General features: G+C 43.3%; 3 pseudogenes across 2 annotated transcripts; 1 reads left to right on the plus strand and 2 right to left on the minus strand.

The window, feature by feature from the left end:
- Window positions 1-1,509: 1,509 nt before the first annotated feature.
- On the minus strand, window positions 1,510-2,294 carry LOC116554526 (annotated as a pseudogene).
- Window positions 2,295-15,474: 13,180 nt separating this feature from the next.
- LOC116554989 lies at window positions 15,475-16,384 on the plus strand (annotated as a pseudogene). The gene has a single exon (XR_004270337.1). The product of XR_004270337.1 is annotated as a non-histone chromosomal protein HMG-17 pseudogene (transcript).
- A 4,052-nt stretch (window positions 16,385-20,436) lies between these two features.
- LOC116554990 lies at window positions 20,437-22,012 on the minus strand (annotated as a pseudogene). The gene is made up of 2 exons (XR_004270338.1): window positions 21,407-22,012; window positions 20,437-21,348 (listed from the first exon to the last, which is right to left on the minus strand). The product of XR_004270338.1 is annotated as a ribosome biogenesis protein NOP53-like (transcript).
- Between the last annotated feature and the right edge of the window lie 3,204 nt (window positions 22,013-25,216).

The raw sequence follows: 25,216 nt of genomic DNA on the forward strand, positions 1-25,216 counted from the left end.
AATGACCATCGTTCTACTCAGACTACTCAGTCATGGAAATGAGTCCTTTCCACTCCCAGTGTCCAGTCATTGTTTATCTTCGCTTCATTAGCTTTGCTCTACTTGAATCCAGATTTGAACCAATATGCCCCCTCTCCAACCCAGGGAGACTCAACTGACAAAGCAGTTTTTACATATTATGCACACTTAGCCTGGGATAGACAGAACAGGATAATATGAGATATGTGTAAAAGAGACAGAGAGAAGGAAAGAGAAATGAGAAGGATGAAGAGGAGAAGAGGGGAGGAGAAGGAGGGAGAGAAAGGAAAGGAAACAGGGGAGGGGAATGAACAGTCATGGGTAGAACATTTCAGAGGCAGGCTGATACAGAGCCAGGGATTAATATAGAGACCAATGAGCGCCTGTATAAAGGTAAGAAAAGAGGTCGGGCATGGTGGCTCACACCTGTAATTCCAGCACTTTGGGAGGTCAAGGTGGGCAGATCACCTGAGGTCAGGAATTTGAGACCAGCCTGGCCAACATGATGAAACCCCATCTCTACTAAAAATACAAAAATTAGCCAGGTGTGGTGATGTGGCACCTGTAGTCCCAGCTACTTGGGAGGCTGGGGTGGGAGAATGCTTGAACCCAGCATGTGGAGGTACAGTGAGCCAAGATTGTACCACTGCACTCCAGCCTGGACAACAGAGCAAGACTCTTATCTCAAAACAAAAAAGAAAAGAGAAGCTACCTAAATCCCAAAACTCCAGTATTTTCCCCATCACCTTTCCCTGGAATAGAAATTAAGATGAAAGATTATTAATTCAAAAAAAGCACCAACTCAGTGGTCCCAGTTTATTTGCATCCTATTCCTGGCTTAGCGCCTGCCCACATGTGCACTGTTTGGGCCTGCTGAGAACCCGAGAACAACAACTGGACGTCAGTCCAAGGTAGGGCAGATTTAGATTTACCTGATGTTGAAGAGGGCAATAACCACATTGGCTGCCACATCTCCCTTTTTTTTTTTTGAAACAGAGTCTCGCTCTGTGCCCCAGGCTGGAGTGCAATGGCAAAATCTCAACTCACTGCAATCTCCACCTCCTGGGCTCAAGTGATTCTCCTGCCTCATCCTCCCAAGTAGCTGGGATTATAGGCACCCACCAGCATACCCAATTAATTTTTGTATTTTTAGTAGAGACAGGGTTTCACCAGTTTGGCCAGGCTGGTCTCAAACTCCTGACCACAGGTGATCCACCCACCTTGGCCTCCCAAAGTGCTGAGATTACAGGGGTGAGCCACTGCTCCCGGCCCATATCTCCCTTTAAAAGTCACAAAGTATTTTCACTTAATGTGTCTATTAACCCTCAGAAGTACCTCCCCCTCCCCAGAATTTGGATCCTGCGGGTATTGTAATCTCTATTTTGGAGGTGAAGAACCTGAGGCTGGGAAATGGAAAATGACTTTTCAAACATTATATAACTAGGACGAAGTAACAGTATAAAACACAATGAACTGTTGTCCTCCTCCTTCTCATCTTTCCAGCAGTATGCCATGTGTCTCTGCCCAGACGTATTGAAGAGTGGCACGTGTTTAGAGCAGCAGGACCCTTGTCATTGCTCTCTTCAAAGCATCCTTAAGTTCTCTGTTCCTCATGCTATAGATCAAGAGGTTCAGCACAGGATAATGAAGGTGTAAACCACAGACACTACATGGCCCCTCTCAGGAGAGTAACTGGAGTTGGGACACAAGTAGACCAGGCTTGTACATGCATCCTGGAGAAGAACCACAGTCAGGTGGGAGGAGCAGGTGGAGAAGGCCTTGTGCCTCCCCTCTGCAGACACAGTGAAGACATAGGAGAGAATGATGAGCAGGAAGGGGACGGTGAGAATGGGGATGCTGACCATAAACAGAGTGGCTTTATGGACCCGGGTGTCTGCACAGGCCAGTCTCATGACAGGAAGGACATCAAAGTAGAACATGCTGATTTCTTTGCTGCTGCAGAAAGGGAGCTGGAAGATAAGCACAGCCAGCTGCATAACCAGCAGCACCCCAGGGCCAGTTGGACACACAACCTCCAGCTCATGATGAGGCCGTGACACAGAGGATGATGGACGGCCACGAACCAGTCAAAGGCCATGACGGCCAGCAGGATGCAGTCAGCACAGCCCAGGAAGATGAAGAAGAGCATCTGGGCTCCACAGCCAGGCAGGGAAAGGGTTTCTCCCCATGGACAGGACATTGGCCAGAGTCAGAGGGGCAACGGTGAGAGAGTAGAAGATCTCCAGAGCTGCCAAGTTTGCCAGGAAGAAGTACATGGAGGCCAGGTGTGGTAGCTCATGCCTGTAATCCCAGCATTTTTGGAGGCTGAGGCAAGTGCATCACCTGAGGTCAGGAGTTCAAGACCAGCCTGCTCAACATGGTGAAATCCCATCTATACGAAAAATACAAAAATTGGTTGTGGTGGTGAACCCCTGTAATCCCAGGTACTCGGGAGACTGAGGCAGGAGAATTGCTTGAAGCCAGGAGGCAGAGTTGCAGTGAGCCAAAATCATGCCACTGCACTCCAGCCTGGGTGACAAAGTGAGAACCTGTCTTAAAAGCAAAAAACAAATAACACTGCATTCTTTTTATGGCTGAATAATATTCCATTATATGTATATGCCACCTTTTTTTTTTTACCCATTCTTCTGCTTGTGGACACTGAACTAGTTTCACTTTTTGACTATTGTGAGTAATGCTGGTAGGAACATTGGTACACAAATACCTTTTTGAGTCCGCACAATCTCAGCTCACTGCAACCTCTGCCTCCCAGGTTCAAGCGATTCTCCTGCCTCAGCCTCCCAAGTAGCTAGGATTACAGGCGTGCACCACCACACCTAGCTAATTTTTGTATTTTTAGTAGAGACATGGTTTTGCCATGTTGGCCAGACTGGTCTGAAACCCCTGACCTCAGGTGACCCACCTGCCTCGGCCTCCCAAAGTGCTGGGATTATAGGCATGAGCCACCACACCCCGCTGCAATTCAATTTATTTAGAGTCTACACCCTTTCTGCTAAAGCCAGAGAAACAGTCTCTGCATAACACAGAAAGCAATATTTTTTAAAATGTTATATATAATGGTTTACATATTTTAGGGGTACATGTGACATTTTGATAGCTGTATACAATGTGTTACGATCAAATAGGGATAATTGGAATATCCATCACCTCAAATATTTATCTTTGTGCTGGGAACATTACAATTCTTCTCTGCTAGCTACTTAGAAATATACAATAAATTATCATTACTGTAATTTCCCCACTCTATTGAACACTAAAATTTATTCTACCTAACTATTTTTGCATGCCTTCATGAACTTCTCTTCATCCTCCCTCCCTGCTTCCATTCTCGGTCTCTGGTAACCACCATTCTATTGTCTACCTCCATGAGATCCACTTATTTAGCTCCTACATGTGAGTGAGAAAATGTGATATTTGTCTTCCTCTGCAGAAGGCACTATTTGGCAGTACTTTATTAATTCCAACCACACAAAATATTACTAACCTTCTCTTTCTTCTTTCAGTTCTACATTTTATTCTCCCAGTCCACCCCTCTCTCTCCATTTCTTTTGCCTTTCTTTCACTCCATTATCTATGCCCCCTAAGTATGGTTCTCTATTTGCTGAATTTATTTATTTATTTATTTACTTATTTACTTATTTTGAGACAGAGTCACTCCATCATCCAGGCTGGAGTGCAGTGGTGCAATCTCAGCTCACCACGACCTCTGCCTCCTGGGTTCCAGGGATTCTCCTGCCTCAGCCTCCCGAGTAGCTGGGATTACAGGCACCTGCCACCATGCCCAGTTAATTTTTGTATTTTAGTAGACATGGGATTTTACTATGTTGGCAGGCTGGTCTCAAACCCCTGACCTCAGCCTATTTGCTGAATTTAATGTGCCTTAAATGGTTCTCTATTTGCTGAATTTAATGTACAAATGAAAACTCACTTTTTAATGAAAGCTTCAGGAAGAAAAATCTATTGACTCCTTTGCAAGTGGCACCAGCCCTTAGCCATTTTCTGGCCTACCTTCTAGAATCAGACTCCAGGGAGTTTGGAAGAGAAAGTGATGGGATCCCAGGTGACTATGAGGCTATTACTATGATCAATGCATCATTTTCTCCCACATTCCCCATTGATTTACTGAGAGCCTCTAGCTGACTCCATCATTTCAACCTGGGTCCCAAATGGAACCACAAACCTCAGTGGATACAGTTGGCGAGTAAGGGCTGTGTCTCTATGGCTTGAAGGGGGGCCCAGTCAAGCTTGCTATTGATAAATGAGGCCTCAACAAACACTTACATCTCCCCTCTCCAAAAAGAGTAAGCATTTACACACCAGTAATGTTCTATGCCCCAAAGATCTTTTTTATTTATTTTTATTTCTATTTACTTATCTATTTATCTACTTCTTTTAGAGAAGGGAGCTCACTATGTTGGCCAGGTTGGTCTTGAACTCCTGGGCTTAAGCCATCTTCCTGCCTCAGACTCCTGGATTGCTTTGAATTACAGGTATGAGTCACTGCTGGAAGCTAAGAGTAAGGAGTGACTCTCACTTCAAAAAATTATTAAGTCATTGGATTTTAACTGTTTTCTCTTGAAATTTTTTGGTTTCTAGGTCAAACTTACCTGGGTAACAATCAAACCTTAAAATATATCCAAAAAGATTGTGTTCAGTAATGCAAAGATGGACATGAGTCTAACGATTTGCATTTTCAGTTTGCTCATGGGTCAGGTGCCCAACACTTTGGGAGGCCGAGATGGGAAGAATGGTTGCATCCAGGAGTTAGAGAGACTCCATCCCTTAAAAAAACTTAAAAAAAAAAGACTCCATATAGTGAGACTCCATCTCTTAAAAAAACAAAAAAATTTAGTCAAGTATGGTGACGTGCACCTGTAGTCTCAGCTACTTGGGGGGCTGAGATGGGAGGATTGGTTTAGCCCAGGAGTTAAAGACTGCGTGAGCTGTAATCATGCCGCCGCACTCCAGCCTGAATGACAGGGAACGACCCTGTATCAAAAACAAAACAAAACAAATTGCTTATGAGTTGATTTCTACAGCCTGAATTCTGTTACAGTAGACTTCTTTCATTCAGAGCTAAAGGACCATTCCACCTAGTACCATTTCCTAAGTCTTTGCTGTTGGTTATTTACATAACCATTTTTCTAAAAGTATTCCCAGGAGATTGTCTTCATTGAACTAAATTCATAGGTGGTTAAACAAAGCATTCTCATGATCAAATGTTTTGAGAAGCTCCAACCCTACAAAGACTGTTTCATTCTAGGACATCCCAGATGAAGTGCGTGTGAGTCTTCAAGAGGAAAGCAGAGTGTTAGTGTGCACTTTTCCTCCTCTTAGTCATGGAATCCTTTTTTACCGGTCATTTGAGGAAAGTAGGCACTGGAAACTAAGCCAGCTTTTTAAGAAATGCTGATTTATTCTGTTCTAGAAGGGAAGATGATACAACCTCTTACAGTAATTCCTTTTCAGCAACATTTGAGAATTCTGATATCTTGTGGTTACTGGAACTTGGCACACTTGCCTTCTTAGCTTATAGTCACCTAAATAATGTAAATGTATTTCAGAAAAAAAGACAAATGGATTTTGTTTGTAGGAAGCAACAGAAGACCCAAGTCATCTGAGATCAGACTTAAGTCATCTGAGATCATAGTACATAGTGCTATAAGATCCATAGTCTCACTTGATAGGCCTTTCAACAGGCCTCACAAGCAGGCTGATTTTAGAGATGAAAAAAGACATTGTGTCTTCGCAGCCAGAAAATGAATATACAACAACAAAAGGAGAGTCAATAGAATTTACAACAATTCCTGACACTTAGGTGTCTTTTTTTCCTTAACTTCTATATGGTTCTGTATGGTTTATTCAATTTTCTTTTCCAGATAGAAACAGTTTCTTGATCAGCAATATTCAGAAAGAGACAATGTGTTCTGAGTAGCAAGAACATTGCTATTTCTCGTTTTTTAAAAGATATGTGCCGGGCATGGTGACTCACGCCTGTAATTCCAGCACTCTGGGATGCCAATGCGGGCGTATCACGAGGTCAAGAGATTGAGACCATCCTGGCCAACATAGTGAAACCCTGTCTCAACTAAAATACAAAAATTAGCTGGGCATGGTGGCACGTGCCTGTAGTCCCAGCTACTTGGGAGGCTGAGGCAGGAGAATTGCTTGAACCAAGGAGGCAGAGGTTGCAGTGAGCTGAGATCGTGCCACTGCACTCCAGCCTGATGACACAGCAAGACTCTGTCAAAAATAAAAAATAAAAAATAACAAACATGCTTGAGTTTCTTCTTCCTCATGCTGCAGATCAAGGGGTTTAGCACAGGAGTGATGCCTATGTAAACCGTAGACACAAACTTGCCCCTCTCATAAGAGAAGATGGAGCTGGGGCACAAGTAAGTGAGGCTTGTTCATTGTGCTGAAGGAGAATTAAACCAGATGGAAGAAGCAGATGGAAAAAGCCTTGTGCCTCCCCTCTGCAGAGGGGATATCTGGATGGCAGCCACAATGATGACATAGGAGAGTATGATGAAAAGTTAGGAACAATTAGGACATTGACACTGACCATATGCTTTGTGTCATAATTTGACATTTACAAAGTTTCATTTATATTTCATTTCAATCCAATAACACTTGACTTAATATCTTGGGCAGTGTTTAACATTCAACTCTGCAGATGGCAAAACCACAATTCACAGAGGTGAAATTAATTTTCCAAGTTTGCACAGTTCGTCAGTGGCTGATCTGGGATTCCAACTGAGTCTTTTGACTTTATATTTAATCTCCCTCCGCTAATATGGGTGATCAGCAAAAAGAGACTGTGAGTGTCAGAGGGGTCCCACCTAAAGCTGAGTTACAGACTGCCCAACATTTTTAGTTAAAAAAAAAGAAAGTTGGCTGTGCATGGTGGCTCATGCCTGTAATCCCAGCATTTTGGGAGGCCAAGGTGAAAGGATTGCTTGAGGCTAGGAGTTCAAGACCAACCTGACCAACAAAGTGAGACCCTATCTCTAAAAGAAAAAAAGAAGTGTATTTGTTTGTTTGTTTTATATAACTACCTCTATAAACTAGGTAGTCATTCAGACCATTTCCTTCACATAGTGAATGCCACTAGGATTCACTCCAGTGGCCCAGACCAATGAGTAAATCAAATTAAGTTAGAAAATGGGGTATTGGCACAATGGCTCACACCTGTAATCCAGCATTTTGGGAGGCCAAGGTGGGCAGATCACCTGAGGTCAGGAGTACAAGACCAGCCTGGCCAACATGGTGAAATTCCACCTCTACTAAAAATACAAATAAAAAAAAAGAAAAAAAAATTAGCTGAGCATGGTGGCAGCCACCTGTAATCCTAGCTGCTCAGGAGGCTATGGCAGGAGAATCGCTTGAACCTGGGGAGCGGAGGTTGCAGTGAGCCAAGATTGTGCCATTGCACTCCAGCCTGGGCAACAGAGCAAGACTCTGTCTCCAAAAAACAAAAAGAAGGAAGGAAGGAAGGGAGGGAGGGAGGGAGGGAGGGAGGGAGGAAGGAAGGAAATTATTGTGTAGTGTTCAAGTGTAAGTTTCATTGTAATTCTATTATGAAATTGGATCATGCTGATGAATATGTAATGAAAGAAATGAAAACTGGATTAAGATGGTGAATAGGAGGCAGGACTAGCTTGCAGCTCCTGCTCAGACAGACAGAGCAGCCTGTGAAGTCTCACATCATGAACTTTTGCTCCAAAAACTACCACAGAAACATATCAGGAAAGCTGAAACTCTTTGAAGGAACTGGATCACCACTGCAGGTTCCCTGAGATGCGGAAAAACTATGAGTCTGCTTGCTTTCTCAATGGGTTGGCTCTTGGTCTGAGGCAAGTTCTCAGCCCTGGTCACTGGCCACCTGAAAATAGACTTGATGCTGTTGGGAGAGCACAGTGGAAGTGAGACTAGTGGATAGGACTTTGGGCTACATGGGAGCAGGGTGAGGTGTGTGACTGCCGGCCTGCACCCACTTCCCTGGTAACCTGTATAACTCAGCAGAGGCAGCCACAATTACACTGGAAATGTAACCAAAATCCCCTACAGCAGCTGCAGCAAGCCCCACCCAAAGACAGGCCTGTACCCCACACCAACCTGGTGGTCTTTCTCTACCAACCTGGTAGCTGAAGACAAAGGTTATCATCTCTTGGGAGCTCTATAGCCCTGCCCTTCCCTGAGAAAGAATACTTCACCAGGTGCCCCTAGGGCAAGTTTGCATCCTCCCTATAGGACTGCAGCTGATGCACTCTTGATAGTGCCACCTCTCGCCTGGAGGCCAACCAACACAAAACCAGTGTACCAAACAAAAATACAACCAAGAACCCTCACAGAGTCAACTTCACTCCCTTGCTACCTCCACTGGATCAGGTGCTGGTATCCACCGCTGCAAGACCTGAAGACGGAACCTATCACAGGACTCTGCAGACACTCCCCAGTACCAGCCCAGAGCCTGCTAGCTCCACTGGATGGCTAGTCCCAAAAGAGCAAAAACAATCACTACAGATCAGCTTTCAGGAAGCCCCATTTATAGGGGAACAGGGAAAATATCACATCAAGGGAGCACCCCGGGGGACAAAAAAATCTGAACAGCAGCCCTTGAATCCCAGGTCTTCCTAACATAGTCTACCCAAATTTGAAGGAACCAGAAAAACAACTCTGGTAATATGACAAAACAAGGTTCTTTTACACCCCCAAAAGATCATACCAGCTCAACAATAATGGATCCAAATCAAGACAAAATCTCTGAATTGCAGAAGAAGAATCCAGAAGGTCAATTATTAAGCTAATCAAGGAGGTAGCAGGGGAAAGTGAAATATGGCTTAAGAAATCAAAAACATGGTACAGGATATAAAAGGAAAATCTTCAGTGAAATAGATAGCATAAATAAAAAACAATCACAACTTCTGTAAATCAAGGACACACTTAGAGAAATGCAAAATGCACTGGAAAGTTTCAGCAATAGAATAGAATAAGCAGAAGAAAGAACTTTAGGCTGGCACGGTGGTTCACATCTGAAATCCCAGTGCTGTGGGAGGTGAGGCAGGCAGATTACCTGAGGTCAGGAGTTTGAGACCACCCTGGCCAACATGGTGAAAACTCATCTTTACTAAAAACACAAAATTAGCTGGGTACGGTGGCGCACACCTGCAATCTCAGCTACTTAGGAGGCTGAGGCAGAAGAATGGCCCAAATCCAGGAGGTGGGGGTTGCAGTGAGTTGAGCAAGGTCGTGCCACTGCATTCCAGCCTGGGTGACAGAGCAAGACTCCATCTCAACAAGGAAGGGATGAAGGAAGGAAGGAAGGAAGGAGGGAAGGAGAGAAGGAGGGAAGGAGGGAAGGAGGGAAGGAGGGAAGGAGGGAGGGAGGGAGGGAAGGAAGGGAGGAAGAGAGAAAGAAAGAGAAAGAGAAAAAGAAAGAAAGAGAAAAAAAGAACTTTAGAGCTTGAAGACAAGACTCTAGAAGACAAGACTTGTCTCAAAAAATAAAATAAAATTGATAGACCATTAGCAAGATTAACAAAGAAAAGAAGAGACAAGATCTAAATAAGCACAATTAGAAGCAAACAGGAGATAGTACAACTGATACCACAAAAATACAAAAAATTATTCAAGGCTACTATGAACACCCTTGCATGCATAAACTAGAAAACCTAGAGGAGATGGATAAACTCCTGGAAATATAAAACCTTCCCAGATTAAACCAGGAAGATGTAGACTCTCTGATCAGACCAATAACAAATAGTGAGATTGAAATGGTAACCAAAAAATTCCTGACAAAAGAAAAGTCCAGGACCAGACAGATTCACAGCTGAATTCTACCAGACATTCAAAGAAAAATTGGTACCAATCCTATGGACACCATTCCAAAAGATACAGAAAGAGGGAATCCCCCCTAAAGCATTCTATGAATCCAGTGTCATCCTAATATCAAAACCAGGAAAGGACATAACAAAAATATATATATAGACCAATATCTCTGATGAATACAGGTCTGATGAATATATCCTCAACAAAATACTAGTGAACCAAAACCAACAGCATAACAAAATGATAATTCACTATGATCAAGCAGGTTTCATACCAGGGATGCAGGATGATTTAACATACATAAATCAATAAATGTGATACATCACATAAACCGAATTAAAAACAAAAATCACAGGATTATCTCAATAGATGCAGAAAAAGCATTTGACAAAATCCAGCATCCCTTTACAATGAAAATCCTCAGCAAAAGCAGCATAGAAGGGACATACTGGAGTAAGGCTGAGCCAGCACTTAGTACCTGTGTAATCTTGGGAAATTTACTTAATCTCTGTGAGCCTCAGTTCTTTATGTGTAAAATAGGAATGCTAATTGTACCTACCCCGTAAGATTTTGTGGAATCAAATGAGTTGACATGTACTAAAGCAGCTAAAACAATGTCTGATACATACTTAAATACCCAATAAAAGATAGCTAGTATTATAATCATTGTTGATGTGTTTTTAATGTATGGTATATTCTTCTTTGAAAACTGTGGGAGAGAAGACCCTTTTACATCTAAGGTTATGCCCAAAATATGTTAGATCTCTTCATATATTTGTATGTTATTATATGAACTTTAAAATTCTCAAATTTAATTGCATTTTATTCTTTCTCTTGGCTACTAGGAAGCTCAGATGCCTATAGGTGGCCACTCTCTAAATGGCAGAGGAACACATGCTTTGCCTTTCTGCATAGCAATTTTACTACTGTATTTTTTACAATCCTGACCAATTTTTTCCTTTACCCCAATTTTCTTGATTGTGTGCTTTTAACTTTTGGATTAGCTTACCTTTAAGCTGCTTCAAATCTTTTGTGGCAGGATATTGGGACTAGAGTAGATTAAAAATAGAGAAGTAATTTATGAATTTCAACAAATGCCACTGTTATAAAAAAAAATATTAAATCTCCTCCACATCAGTACTATTAAAAATACTTGTGCTCAGCACTATGGCTGATGCTTGTAATCCCAAAAACTCAGGAAGCTGAAGTGGCAGAATCACTTGAGGCCAGGAGCTCAAGGACGTAGTAAGCCATAAGACAACAAAGTGAGACCCCCAACTCTAAAAAAATAAAATAAAATAAAATGCTTGCTTGGCTCTGCACTTCTTAATGTTGTTGCCCAGCCAAGGACCCCAAGAATTCTTGCCATTGGGTTTCCAGATTTGTTTTCTTCATTTTTTTCCCTTTCTTGTACATTGCACAATCATATACGGGATAGAGTGGCTTTTATCATCTATTGCATTGCATGTGCAATGTCAAGAAGAGAATGAGGGGCCAGGCGCGGTGGCTCATGCCTGTAATCTCAAGACTTTGGGATGCCAAGGTGGGCAGATCATTCAAGGTCAGGAGTTCGAAGACCAGCCTGACCAACATGGTGAAACCCTGTCTCTACTGAAAATACAAACAAAAAAAAATTGGCCAGGTGTGGTGGCACACGCCTGTAGTCTCAACTACTTGGAAGGTTGAGGCAGGAGAATCACTAGAACTCAGGAGGCAGAGGTTGCAGTGAGTCGAGATCACATCACTGCACTCCAGCTTGGGCAACAGAGGGAGACTCCATCTCGTGGTGGCAGGGTGGGATGGCGGGGCGGGGAGAAAAGGATGATATTGTTTTCTGTTTAACTTATCTTTCTTTCCAGGTATCTTTCCCTACTCCTAATCTTCCATTTGAGCCTCTCCACCAGTCTCCGTAACAACCCTGCACATTGTCTATAGTGGTTTTGGCATTCCCCTGGAAGGACTGCAGAACCCAAGGTACTATCATCAGAAGTAGCTGACTCTACTACTTACTTTCGGAAGGGCTGATATGACCTATAGGAAGGCGAGATTTAAACAACTTAGCAAGAGCTATTCAGTTGCAAGTGACTAAGGACCTTAAAGACACACACACACACACACACACACACACACACACACACACACACGGCTTATTGTGTACTTTCCTATTATATTTTTGCATACCCATTATCTCCTTTGACTATCATTCCAATCCTTTGAGGTAGGAAAGCTGTCATTATTATTAACTCCATTTTACATAAAGGAAAGATTAGAGCTCATTAGACCTCAAGTTTGTGCCCTGGACCCTAAGGCTAAGCACTTACTTACTATGTGCCCAGCATTGTGCCAGAAAATACGGAGGAAAAAGTAAGCCATTTCTTCAGATCCAAAGGGCATCATAGGCCTATTACAGAGGCAGTACCAAAACATATGAAACTCAGTTTATAGAAAGAAGTATGATTTAACGAAAAGAGAAAGATAACCACCAGATAGAGTTGCCAGACAGATTTTCTTAGGGCAGTGGAACTTGAGCTGGCCTTTAAAGACAAAGAGAAGGGTCAAAGAGACAGTTGGATATGTGAATCCATTGGATGTGCATGCCTTCAGGGATGAAGGCCCTCAAAAGAGGAAACAGGATGGCATCCACTCTACCACCTGCTCCCACCAACCCATTCATCCATTCATTCTTTTCTTCACTGACCTTCCTGTTCCAGTCCTTATTCTAAGCCCTAAGGTGGAAGAGGAGTTTGGCGGAGGTGGTAGTATCAGAGGCATTTGAATCAAGCAACTCCATTTTGAATAGGGGCTGGGTAAAATAAGGCTGAGACCTACTGGGTTGTATTCCCAGGAGGTTAAGCATTCTAAGACACAGGCTGTGATAGGAGGTCAGCGCAGGTTACAGGTCATAAAGACTTTGCTGATAAAACAGCATGTGGTAAATAAACCAGCGAAATCCCACCAAAACTGAAATACCGATGCGATGAAAGTGACCTCTGGTAATTCTCACTGCTCTGTATACGCTAATTATAATGCATTAGCATGCTAGAGGACACTCCTACTATTCCCTGACCAAACTGAAGGTCAGGCTGCTATTTCGCTAGGCCCAATAATGAGATGCAGATGAACTGCGGGGGAAGAGAATGTTCATTTTTGTAACTGGTTACAGGGAGAAGACCTGGAAATTATCACCAGACCAAACTCAAAATTAGTTTTTCAGAATTTATATGTCTTCTAAGCTATATGTCTACATGGAAGCATGCATTCATCTAAAGACATAAGTGATTAACTTCTTTTAATCTGTAAGTAAGATCTGAGTCCTGAAGACCTTTGTCTGGAGCCTCAGTAAGTTTACTTAATCTAAATGGGTCTAGGTGCTGAGGTGATTACCCTTATCTTGCCTCCTGCTAAATCATAAAGGTTTGGGGAGTTCCTTTAGACTCCAATAAACTTGTGTGCGGAGGCCTGGGGAATTTCTTCAGATCCCCAATAAAACTTGTTTAATCCTCAAAGGATCCTGTTAAGAATTCCTTCATTAGACTGTCATGCTTCAAGGCCCAGGAAAGCCTAGGCAAAACTCTTAGTGGGCTCTTTGTTATATTCCAGACTTTGTATAAGGTCACTGGCTCAGTCAGCTTTTAATGTTTAACCTAGCTACTCAGCCAGTGCTGGGACAGTTGTAATAGAGGCCTGTGCTAGTGAGACCTGGCCTGCCATACTACCAGTGCCATGACAGTTTACAAATGCCATGGCAATGTCAGAAAGTTACCCTAGATGGTCTAAAAAAAGGAGGGACCCTCAATTCCTGGAATTGCTCACCTCTTTCCCAAAAAATTACAAATAATTCACCCCTTGTTTAGCATATAATCAAGAAATAACAATAAAAATAGCCAATAAACAGCCCATTCTGCTCTCTGCCTATAGAGTTGCCATTCTTTTATTCCTTTACCTTCTTAACAAACTTGCTTTCACTTTACTCTATGGACTTGCCCTGAATTCTTTCTTATGGTAGGAACCAATCCAGAGATTCATCACTGGAATCTAATAAAAAGTGGAGGAATTAGTGCTGATCAGCATTTCATAGGCCAAGACAGCCATTAAGGGGTTTGGATCACAATCCTGAACACCATACATAATCCCAAATGTTGTAACCCTGAAAGGTCAAAATTCCTAAACTCAAATCCCTTATGTTTAAATTCCCCAAAATCACAATCGTGTGACAATTGTATCACATTAGGCAGAACTATTATCTTATTATAGTTCCTATCAGGAAATTATGGCTTAAAGAGATTAATATGGGTGCCAAATTGACAAGGGCAGATTTTGTGGACTCAATTTTAGTTGTCAACTTGTCTGGATTAAGGGATACCTAGAAACATGCTAAAGTGTTATTTTAGTTATATCTGTGAGGGTGTTCCCAGAGGAAATTAGTGTGTGAGTCTGTGTGAACCAGATAGGGAAGATCTGTCCTCAATGTCAGCTGGTACCATCCAATGAGTTGAGGACCTGGAGAGCCCACAAATACAGAAGGCAGGCTGGGTGTGGTGATTCATGCCTGCAATCCTAGTACTTTGGGAGGCTGAGGCGGGTGAATTGCTTGAGCCCAGGAGTTTGAGACCAGCATGGGTAACATGGAAAAAAAATCCTATCTCTACCCCAAAAAAGAGGAAAAATTAGTCAGGCATGTTAGTGCATGCCTGTAGTCCCGGCTGTGCAAGAGGCTGAGATGGGAGGATCGCTTGAGTCCAGGAGGTGGAGGTTGCAGTGAGCCAATGTCACACCACTGCACTCTAGCCTGGGCAACAGAACAAGACCCTGTCTTAAGAAAACACAGATAACAAACAAATAAAAAACAGAAGCAAACTGGCCTCTCTCTGAGATCTGGAACACACTCTTCTTCAGATGCCTTAGACATCAGAACTCCTGGCCAGCAGCCTTTGGACCTGGGACTGACTAGCAGCCCCCAGGTTCCTGTCAGCCTCAGACTCAGAGTTACACCATCAGTCTCCCTAGTTTTGACATATTTAGAATTAGGTACAATCAAGACTTCTAAAAATGAATTTCAAGATGTCACCAATAAAAAGCTTTTTTAAAAAATGCATCCCAATGCATTTGGTGAAAAATTCAGATGAGTGAATTGACCACGTAATCTGGCAATGACAACTTCAGTGTATGAATGGATAATGTGCCTGCATTGGCATTCCGTCCAGCTGATGACATTCTACAAACTTTTAATAAATTAAAGTTGCATTTGCCCTAAGAAGCCAGTGAAGATACTGATTGGTTTGAAAATAATTATGTGCAAGGTAAGATAAGAAGACACACAATGATGTTGCTGTTCAACAAGTATTGTTTCTGCCAAATTTATGGTCTGCATATAAGTGTATGGATTTCCACATGCCCAAAACAACATAGAGGGATGGCACAGAAGATGAAAAAATTTAATAGAGAATTCTCATGTCCACATACAGTATATAGAATCACAGAAGAATTTCCAAAAAAACATCACCACCTAGAAAATGAATACGAACAGAGAGATGTGAACAAGAGGCGAGAACAACGCCAGAACAACCAAAGCCAGCCGCCTGCTGCATCCCATGCCTAGTGCCAATGTCCCGCCACCATCGTGCTGCCACCATGCCCAAGAGAAAGGCTGAAGGGGATGCTAAGGGAGATAAAGCCAAGGTGAAGGACGAACCACAGAGAAGATCCGCGAGGTCATCTGCTAAACCTGCTCCTCCCAAGCCAGAGCCCAAGCCTAAAAAGGTCCCTGCAAAGAAGGGAGAGAAGGTATCCAAAGAAACAAAGGGAAAAGCTGATGCGCAAGGAGGGGAATAACCCTACAGAAAACAGAGATGCCAAAACAGACCAGGCACAGAAAGCTGAAGGTGCTGGAGATGCCAAGTGAAGTGTGTGCATTTTTTATAACTGTTTACTTCTGGTGACTGTACAGTTTGAAATACTATTTTTTTTTCAAGTTTTATAAAACTGTAGAATTTTGCTTTAATTTTCTTAAGCTATGTTGTTAGCACACAGAACATGTCATTATTGTTTTGGAGGGAAAGGGCGTATGTCATTAATAGAATGTCTCTAAAGCTGGATTGATGTGGGGAAAACACCTTTCCCTTCTAGTTTTGAAAGACTTCCTCTTGGCTCCCAGGAGAAGGGATTCCCTGACTTTGACACACATGGCCATCTTGGCACAAAAGCCTTGTGGCATGGAAAAACAAATTCGTTTTTATGTCCTCTTCTCCCTTTCCGTCTTTCAGCATAGACTTAACTCCCTTAAGCCCAGACATCTGTTGGGACCTGACCCCCAGTCATTGGTTACCAGTGTGTCAGGCAATCTAGACTTTGCAGTGATGCCACTGAGATGGCACCTGTCAAAAGAGCAGTGGTTCCATTTGTAGATTGTGGATCTTCAGAGAAATTCTACAATTTTCATTTCACTTCCTGAAAGTCAGGGTCGGCTTGTGAAAAGCTGTTAAACAACCTGCTGAATGTGAAATGTCAACCTTCACTCTAAACTTTTCCTGTTCAGAGCATTGAATGAAGACTTCAATGGGTTTTATAGTGGCTTTCTGATTTTTGGTAATCTGTTGAAGAAGGGAGTTTGAAAGTTGTTTTATACTTTTAAAGATTGTCTGCCCATGTCCTGTCTGAAATACCATGACTGTTTATGGAAAGTATCTTTAATAAAGCTGGATATAATTTGGCTTGGAAAAAAAGAAAAGAAAATGAATGCGAACATATTCTCCAAGAAGAGCCATGTTCTAAAAGAAAAAAAAGTAGCTATTTATTGCAATGCAAGACTTCAAAATGTAGTTAAAGGTTATGAAAGTTAGAAAGCTCTTATGGACTTCCTTTGTGTAATTGCCCTTAATCTACCCCTGAAATATGCATTTTCATATGTCAAACTTTCATTTTAGTTTTGTTTATTGTTTTTAGTTTTTTCTCACAATTTTAAATTGCCAGCATTATTTTTTACAATTCCTATGCTATGTAGTTTATCTTTGCATCATTTCCAATACTGGAGGTATACATTTTGTAAAGATGTTTAGAGAGTTCTAATTTATTGTATGCATTTTGTATAAATTTGACCTCACAAAAGTGCAGTATTGCAACATTAACTTTGTGTGTAAGCATTGTGCATAACATAAAAGTGTTAAAACTTCCTCAATAAATGATGACATGTCCTTTTTGTACATCTACTTTTGTGAAAGGTAAAATTTCTCAAGATCTGGCTCTTTGAGTGATTGCATGAGCAGTGGTGACTCACTGCGGTTTTGGATCCAACTCGTCAAAAAACTTAGGTTGTCCCTACACTATTTCAGGTGACTGAAGTTATACGAGCTATTTCTTTATAAATACGGTTCATCTGCTCATAACTGTCATACTCATGTGATTGTCATTAGTGCACCTGAGTGCTTATGCTTGCAAAAATATGTATCTTCTTATTGCCTATTTTATTGTGTAAAGAGCCCTATAACATATTCTGTAGTGCTTTTATGTTTCTCAAGTAAACCTCCTGTTACAAAAGTAAATAATTATCTTTTAAATAATTTTGAAATTCTTATTTCAGAATTATCTTTTTCGGATTTTGATCTTTCAAGATTTTTGGATTGTGTCTTTGGGATTATGACTGGCTCCCCCATGCTCCATTTCTTCCTTTTTGTCTTTGAGCTTCCTGTCCCTTAGATCATGTTCTTCTAGTTTGGGGAATATTTTTTAAGAAGGAATATTTCTGGCTTTTCAAACAAGGACATTCTTGCCACATGTCCGTCTAGTGCATGATACCTCTTGGTTCCATATGCTATAGATCATAGGATTCTGCACAAGGAGAAAAAGGTGTAAACAGCAGATACCTCCCAGCCCTCCTCTGATGAGTAACTAGAGCTGGGGCAAAGGCAGATGAGGATGCAACACCAATAACGTGGGAGAGCCACAATGAGGTGGGAGGAACTGGTGGAGAAGGCCTGGTGCTTTCTCTTAGCTGAATGCATCCTCAAGATGGTGGCTGCAAGGCAGCCATAGGGGAAGCAGACAAAGAGGAAGGGGATGGTGACAGCGGCCACAATGAAGGCAGACAGCTGCCTCATGCATGCGGTGTCTGCACAGACAAGGCACTTGCTGTGGGCATGTCACAGAAGAAGTGGTAGGTTTCATTGGGCCATGGAATGGAAGTTGTCAGATCAGAATAGTCAAAAACAGTGACAACAGGAATCCCAGCCTTAAAGAACCTAAAATCATCTGCCCACAGAGCTACCCACTTGCTATGAGATTATAACTGAATGGACGACAGATAGTCATATACCTGTCATAGGCCATGACAGCAAGCCAGACACACTCAGATCCTCTCAAAAGGATGACAAAGAGCATCTGAGTTCCATAGCCAGGGAGAGAGATAAGCATCTTCCCCATGGAAAGGATGCTAGCCAGTGTTGCAGGAGAAATGTTGGTGGAGTAGCCAATTTCCAACATAGTCAATGCCAACAACAACAAAAAAGTACATTGGAATAAGAAGGAAGGGATCTCGCCAGACTGTGGGCCCAGTGGTGAAGCTTCCAACAAGGCTTCCTAGGTACAACATCAAGGCTGCAATTATAAAGGAAGCCACCTCCAGGTCTGTTGAAAAGGAGTGGAAGTGTACCACTCCCGTCTGGTTTTCCTCTTCCATTAGACCTGGTACAAGGAAAGAAATCATAGGCAAACTTACTCTCCTGTGTCATTGAGCCTGAGCAGGTTCAGATATGTTAAAAACACGGTATGCAATCACTGCGTAGGTATCCTCATTGCTTCCTTCGGAGTTCAGTCAATGTTCTGCCACTCCCACTGCTTAATCTACTGGCCATGTGACCTTGGAGAAGTTATGAACATCAGCATTCTTTGTGCAAACATGGGAAGAGTGTAACGCCCATCTCAGAGTCCTAGGGAAAATTAAATGAGATTTTATGTATCAGAGTGCTAAGCCCAGTGCCAGACATGCAATAGGTTCTCAATAAGTGTCTTCTTTCTGTTTTTATTCTTTCCTTGGTCTTCATTTCTTTTTTTTTCATAGCAAACTGCTGATCATTCTCATGCCTCTTCATTACTATGATTATTCCATCACCCAGCTTAAAATATGCACAGCTTAAAAGTATAGATTTCTGGCTGGGCGCGGGGGCACACTCCTGTAATCCCAGCACTTCGGGAGGCTGAGGCGGGCAATCACCCGAGGTCAGGAGTTCAAGATCGGCCTGGCCAACATAGTGAAACCCCATTTCTGCTAAAAATACAAAAATTAATTGGGTGTGGTGGCACATGCCTGTAATCCCAGCTACTCCGGAAGCTGAGACAATCACTTGAACCCAAGAGGCAGAGGTTGCAGTGAGCCAAGACCACACCACTGCACTCCAGCCTGGGTGGCACAGCAAGATTCTGTCCCAAAAAAACAATAGTATGATTTCCACAAACAGCATATGATTCTCATATCAAACCCAGAGGAAAGAAAGCACAGATGTTTCCTTTGTCCATTTTACAAATGTGGAAACTGGAAACCCAGCAAAATTAAATAACTCATGCTGTTATCCTTCCTCTTCTTGAAACCCAGAATTTCGGTATTATATTTTTTTTCCTTGAAACTTCAACAACCCTGTTTCTTTTGTGTTGTGTGCTCTTATTTCACTTTCTATGTCGACTTTCATTTCTATTATGGTGTCCCACCTAGCGAGGGTTTTCATACCCTCATGCATGTACAGCTCATCCCTTCAACAACCCAACTTATCATACTCTTAATCTTTCTTAAACACTTGTTAATTTGTATTACTCCACTCCAACCACAGGTTTAAAAACTAAAGGAACCTCTTCTTATGGTATCACATTCGAATACTACAGGCTGATTCAAAAAACATTTTTATAAATAAAAGTAGCACAACTTCCTGCGAGTATAACTTCAGGAAATAGCTTAATCAACATGCTTCACTGCCCCATCCCACCCACCACGCATTTGTTGATTTTTTTTTTCTTTTTTTGAGACAGGGTTTTATTCTGTCACTGCAACCTCAGCTTCCTGGGTTCAAGCGATTCTCCCACCTCAGCCTCCTAAGTAGCTGGGACTACAGGTACATGCCACCATGCCTGGCTAATTTTTGTATTTTGGGGTAGAGATGGGGTTTCGCCATGTTGGCCAGGCTGGTCTCAAATTCCTGACCTCAAGGGATATGCCCACCTTGGCCTCCCAAAGTGCTGATTACAGGCATTAACCACTGTCAATTTTTTTTTTTAATGTTATTGAGTTTCAATTGGCTGCAAGGTAGATTTTTCATGTGCACACAAACATTTCTCTATGTTGTGGCTGACCTTTCCAATTTGGTTCAACTGGCCAAGGGTAGCAGCCTACGGAGTGATGTTTGCATTGATCTTTTCAGGGGATACTCTGAGAAGCTGCGCCATGCAAAAACAAACAAACAAACAAACAAAAAACACTATTCTGCTAAAATTGAAGGATGGGGGTCAAAAAATGCAAATTAAAACATTCAACCACCATTTTGTTTGTTTAAGTGAGCCAAGTTTTTTTGTTGTTTTTTTGGGGGGGGTTAGAAGGGACTTTTTATTGAAGGGCGTGGCTCCGGCGTCTGATTAACAGCTACAACTGGATCTCCTTTAACACCCATTTCTCCATCAGCTTCACCTTGTACTTTGGCTAGAACTTGGCTCTCCAGGCTCGATCATATTCCTCCTCTGGAAGCTCTAGAGCCGGTCTCCAAAGATGTTTGTTGCCTTCGGGCTTCAGAGTCCTGAGCGAGTCAGTCAGTTCTGAGCTGAGCTGCACGTCTGGATGCCTAGCACTTGATCCGCCCCAGCCTTCGGGGCTTGTCAGTCTCGGCCTCCCGCCGCCGCGCCAGCTCCGCCAGCCTCAGGGCCACCTGGGCCTTGAACAGGCGCAGCCGGAACAGCTCCTGGTGCCGGAGCCAGGCCGCCCGCAACGCGGCCTGCTCTGCACGCAGCCTTCTCCCGCCGCCGCTGCTGCTCGGTCTTCCTCTCTGTGGCGGCCTGGCGGGCGGGCGTGGGGCAGACCTTGGCCTCCCCAGCCTCCGGCCCCTCGTCCAAGCCCTGCTCCCTGTCACCGTCCGACTCCTCCAGCAGCCCCTCGCACAGCTCCTGGAACCGTGAGGAGGAGCCGGGCCAGGGCGAGGGGCCGGGGGCTGGGGATGCCGAGGTCTGTCCCAAGCTTGTCTGCGGCCTGCTCCGTGGCGGGCAAGGCCAGCTGCCGCTCCAGCTTCCCCGCCTCCGTCTGCCGCCGTAACGCCACCTCGTGGGCCGCTGAGAGCAGGGTCTGGCGGTCTTCAAAGGACCGGTTGTAGGAGGCTCCGGCAGGCGCCACCTCCAGGGTGGGGGCCTGGGACCGCTTAGTGTGCAGGCGTGGTGGCCGCTTCACTCCCTTCTTCTTGGTCTGCTCCAGGAAAAACGCATCCTGGCCAACCAACGGCCTGGCCAACCAACGGCCTGGCCAACCAACGGCCTGGCCAACCAACGGCCTGGCCAACCATGGCCTGGCCAGGGCTGTTGTCTGGGGCCCGGAGGTCGTAGAAGGGCCGCTCCACGGTGTCCTGGGGCCCGGGCTTGGACTTGGAGGCAGGAGAGTTGAGGAGCTGGGCCTGGGCCCTGCGGGCCTCCCCGGGGCAGCTCGGCCTGCTTGGCCAGCTTCTCCCAGAGCGGCTCCTTCCGCCTGAGCTTCTTGGCGTTGGGGCCCTGATGGGCAAGGACATCTTAGGGGGCAGGGACTTTGGATGTGTTCTCGAGGAGGAGGTCAACCCGAAGAGGTTTCTTGAGAAGCAGTGACTTCTGGACTTTGGTTCTCTTCTTAGCCCTTTTTCCTGGGAGCCAGGGTGCATTAAGAAGAGGTTTTCATTCGGGACCTCTGACAACGAGCCACGCTCATGCCCTCCTGCAGCTGCACATCTTCCAGGAACTGGTCAACCTCCAGCCCCAGCGGCTCCTGAGCGAGCTGCTGCCAGCCGCACTTATTTCTTGGGCCTCGCCACTGCTGCCTCAGTGCTCGGTCCACCAAAGTAGGCCACAGCCCCAGGAAGCCGCAATCGTCATCACTTTTCGAGCTGTACTTCCCACCAGCGCCACCGCCTCCCACCACCATCTTGTCAAAGGAAGAATCTAGCCCTAAGTGAGCCAAGTTTTAATATTGTCTCTTGTTTTGGTTGTTTTTTAATAATGATCCTCAGTGCCGGTGAAGTTGGGGTGAAAGGAGCAGTTGCAAGGTCCCTGGAGGGGAGATGAAAGGTTATTTTCTTTACAAGTTGTCTAACAGAAATTTCCTGAAGTTTTTGATACGGGGCAAATAATCTTACCTACAACTACCACCTAGTCTTTCCTTCCCCCCTATTTAATTCCTCATAGTAAGTGATCCAATGTAGTTTATATCTATCTATCCAAAAACATGGGGCATGGATAGCTGTGTTGAAAGTGAGGTTGAATTGGATCAGTAGCTCTCAACATCCTCTGCAACATAGGAATTGTACAGTGTTTTCCCTATGATCCGCACTATAGTAGTGATAGAACTATAAAGGATTAGCTAAGATGATATATATTATACATGTATATTTCATTCAATGCCCATAACTACTCTAGGAGGGAAGAACAGCACTATTATCCCCATCTTACAGATGAGGAAACCGAGGCTTTAAAGGGTTTATTAACTTACTCAAACACACACATGCAGTGAGTAGCTGAGCCAAGGTTGGAATCCATGTCTGTCTGAATTCAGACCTGCTCTTTTTTTTTTAAGCTATTTTTTCTAATTTATTCTTTTTTATTTCAAATAGTTTTGGGGTACAAGTGGTTTTTGGTTACATGAGTAACCAAATGATGAGTTCTTTAGCAGTGAATTCTGAGATTTTAGTGAACCCATCAGCCAAGCAGTGTGCACTGTGCCAAATAGGTAGTCTTTTATCCTTCACTTCCCTCCCAACCTCCACCCCACCCCAGGTCTTCAAAGTCCACTGTATCACTCTGTATGTCTTTGAGTCCTCATAGTTTAGCTCCCACTTACAAGTGAAAATATATGGTATTTGGTTTTCCATTCCTGAGTTACTTCACTTATGATAATGGCCTCTAGTTCCATCTGAGTTGTTGCAAAAGACATTATTTCATTCCTTTTTACGGCCGAATCATATTTCATGGTGCATATATACCACATTTTATTTATCCACTGGTTGGTCGACTGGCATTTTGCTTGGTTCCATATCTTTGCAATTGCAAATTGGACTGCTAAAAACATGCATGTGCATGTGCCTTATTCATATAATGACTTCTTTTCCTTTGGGTAGATACCCAGTAGTGGGATTGCATGAATGAATGGTGGATCTATTTTTAGTTTTGTAAGGAATCTCCATACTGTTTTCCACAGGGGTTGTACTAATTTACATTCCCACCAGCAGTGTAAAAGTGTTCCCTTTTCACCACACCCATGCCACCACCTCTTGGGTTTTTGTTTTTGGTTTGGTGTTTTCTGTTTGTTTATTTGTTTTTGAGACAGTCTTGCTCTGTGGCACAATCTTGGCTCACTGCCACCTCTGACTCTTGGGCTTAAGCAGTTCTTCCACCTAAGCTCTCAAGTAGCTGGGACCACAGCTGCACACCATCACACCCAGCTAATTTTTTGTATTTTTGGTAGAGACAGAGACAGAGTTCTACGACGTTGCCCATGCTGGTCCCAAACTCCTGGGTTCAAGTGATTTTCCTGCCTTGGCCTCCCAAAGTCCTGGGATTACAGGTGTGAGCCACTGAACCCCACCTATATCTATTGTTTTTTTGACTTTTTAATTACAGCCATTCTTGCAGGAGTAAGGTGGTGTCTCATCATCGTTTTAATTTGCATTTTCCTGATGACTCGTGATGTTGAGCATTTTTTTGTATGTTTCTTGGCTGATTGCATATCTTCTTTTGAGAAATTTCTATTCATCTCCTTTGCTCACTTTTTAATGAGCTTATTTGTGGTTTTTTTTCCTTGCTGATTTGAGTTCTTTATAGATTCTGCATATTAGTCCTTTGTCAGATGCATAGTTTGCAAATATTTTTACCCACTCTGTGCGTTGTCTGTTTACTCTGCTGATTATTTCTTTAGCTGTGAAGAAGCTTTTTAGGTTTAATTACAGACTTGCTCTTTTCATTGTTTTTCTCTATTGCCTCAAACTCCATGCTTTGAAAATTAGCCTGCCTAATCATTTATTTTAAATAGCAAAATAAGAAAGTAATAATAATAAGTAATGCATGTGCAGTATAACCTTATCTCAGAGAAATATATGACTAATACTAGGGCTTTTGAAATATTAAAATTACCTTGAAAAACCCTTAATAATCTTGAGGGCCCTTTGAGATTTGGAATTCCAAAGTTGCAACCACTAAATGACCTCTAAAACTTCTCTTCATTCTATGATTTCATGAGAGACTTTGAAGAAGAGGAAGATGAAGAAGAGCTCTAGATGATCTCTCATTTCTCCAAGGAATGTTGGAAGAAAAATCATCTCCCCAGATCTTTTTTTCTCTCTTAAGATAGAGTCTCAACTCTGTCACCCAGGCTGAAGTGCAATGGTGCGATCTTGGCTCACTACAACCTCCACCTGCCAGGTTCAAGCTATTCTTTTTTTTTGGAGACAGAGTTTCGCTCTTGTTTCCCAGGCTGGAGTGCAATGGCACGATCTCGGTTCACCGCAACCTCTGCCTCCTGGGTTCAGGCAATTCTCCTGCCTCAGCCTCCTGAGTAGCTAGGATTACAGGCATGCGCCACCATGCCCAGCTAATTGTTTGTATTTTCAGTAGAGACATGGTTTCATCATGTTGACCAGGATGGTCTCGATCTCTTGACCTCATGATCCACCCGCCTCAGCCTCCCAAAGTGCTGGGATTACAGGCGTGAGCCACCATGCCTGGCCCCCTTTTTTTGTTTTAATTATACTTTAAGTCCTGGGGTACATGTGCAGAATGTGCAGGGTTGTTACATAGGTATACATGTGCCATGGTGGTTTGCTACACCAATCAACCTGTCATCTACATTAGGTATTTCTCTTAATGCTATCCCACCCATAGCCCCCAACCCCCAACTGGTCCTGGTGTGTGATGTTCCCCTTCCTGTGTTCATGTGTTCTCAATGTTCAACTCCCACTTACAAGTGAGAACATGTGGTGTTTGGTTTTCTGTTCTTGTGTTACTTTGCTGAGAATGATGGTTTCCAGCTTCATTCATGTCCCTGCAAACATGAACTCATCCTTTTTTATGGCTGCATAGTATTCCATGGTGTATATGTGCCACATTTTCTTTATCCAGCCTATCACTGATGGGCATTTGGGTTGGTTCCAAG

Source organism: Sapajus apella, unplaced genomic scaffold (genome assembly GCF_009761245.1).
Source record: "Sapajus apella isolate SASKATOON/1434 unplaced genomic scaffold, GSC_monkey_1.0 scaffold14, whole genome shotgun sequence".
Classification (NCBI taxonomy): domain Eukaryota; kingdom Metazoa; phylum Chordata; class Mammalia; order Primates; family Cebidae; genus Sapajus; species Sapajus apella.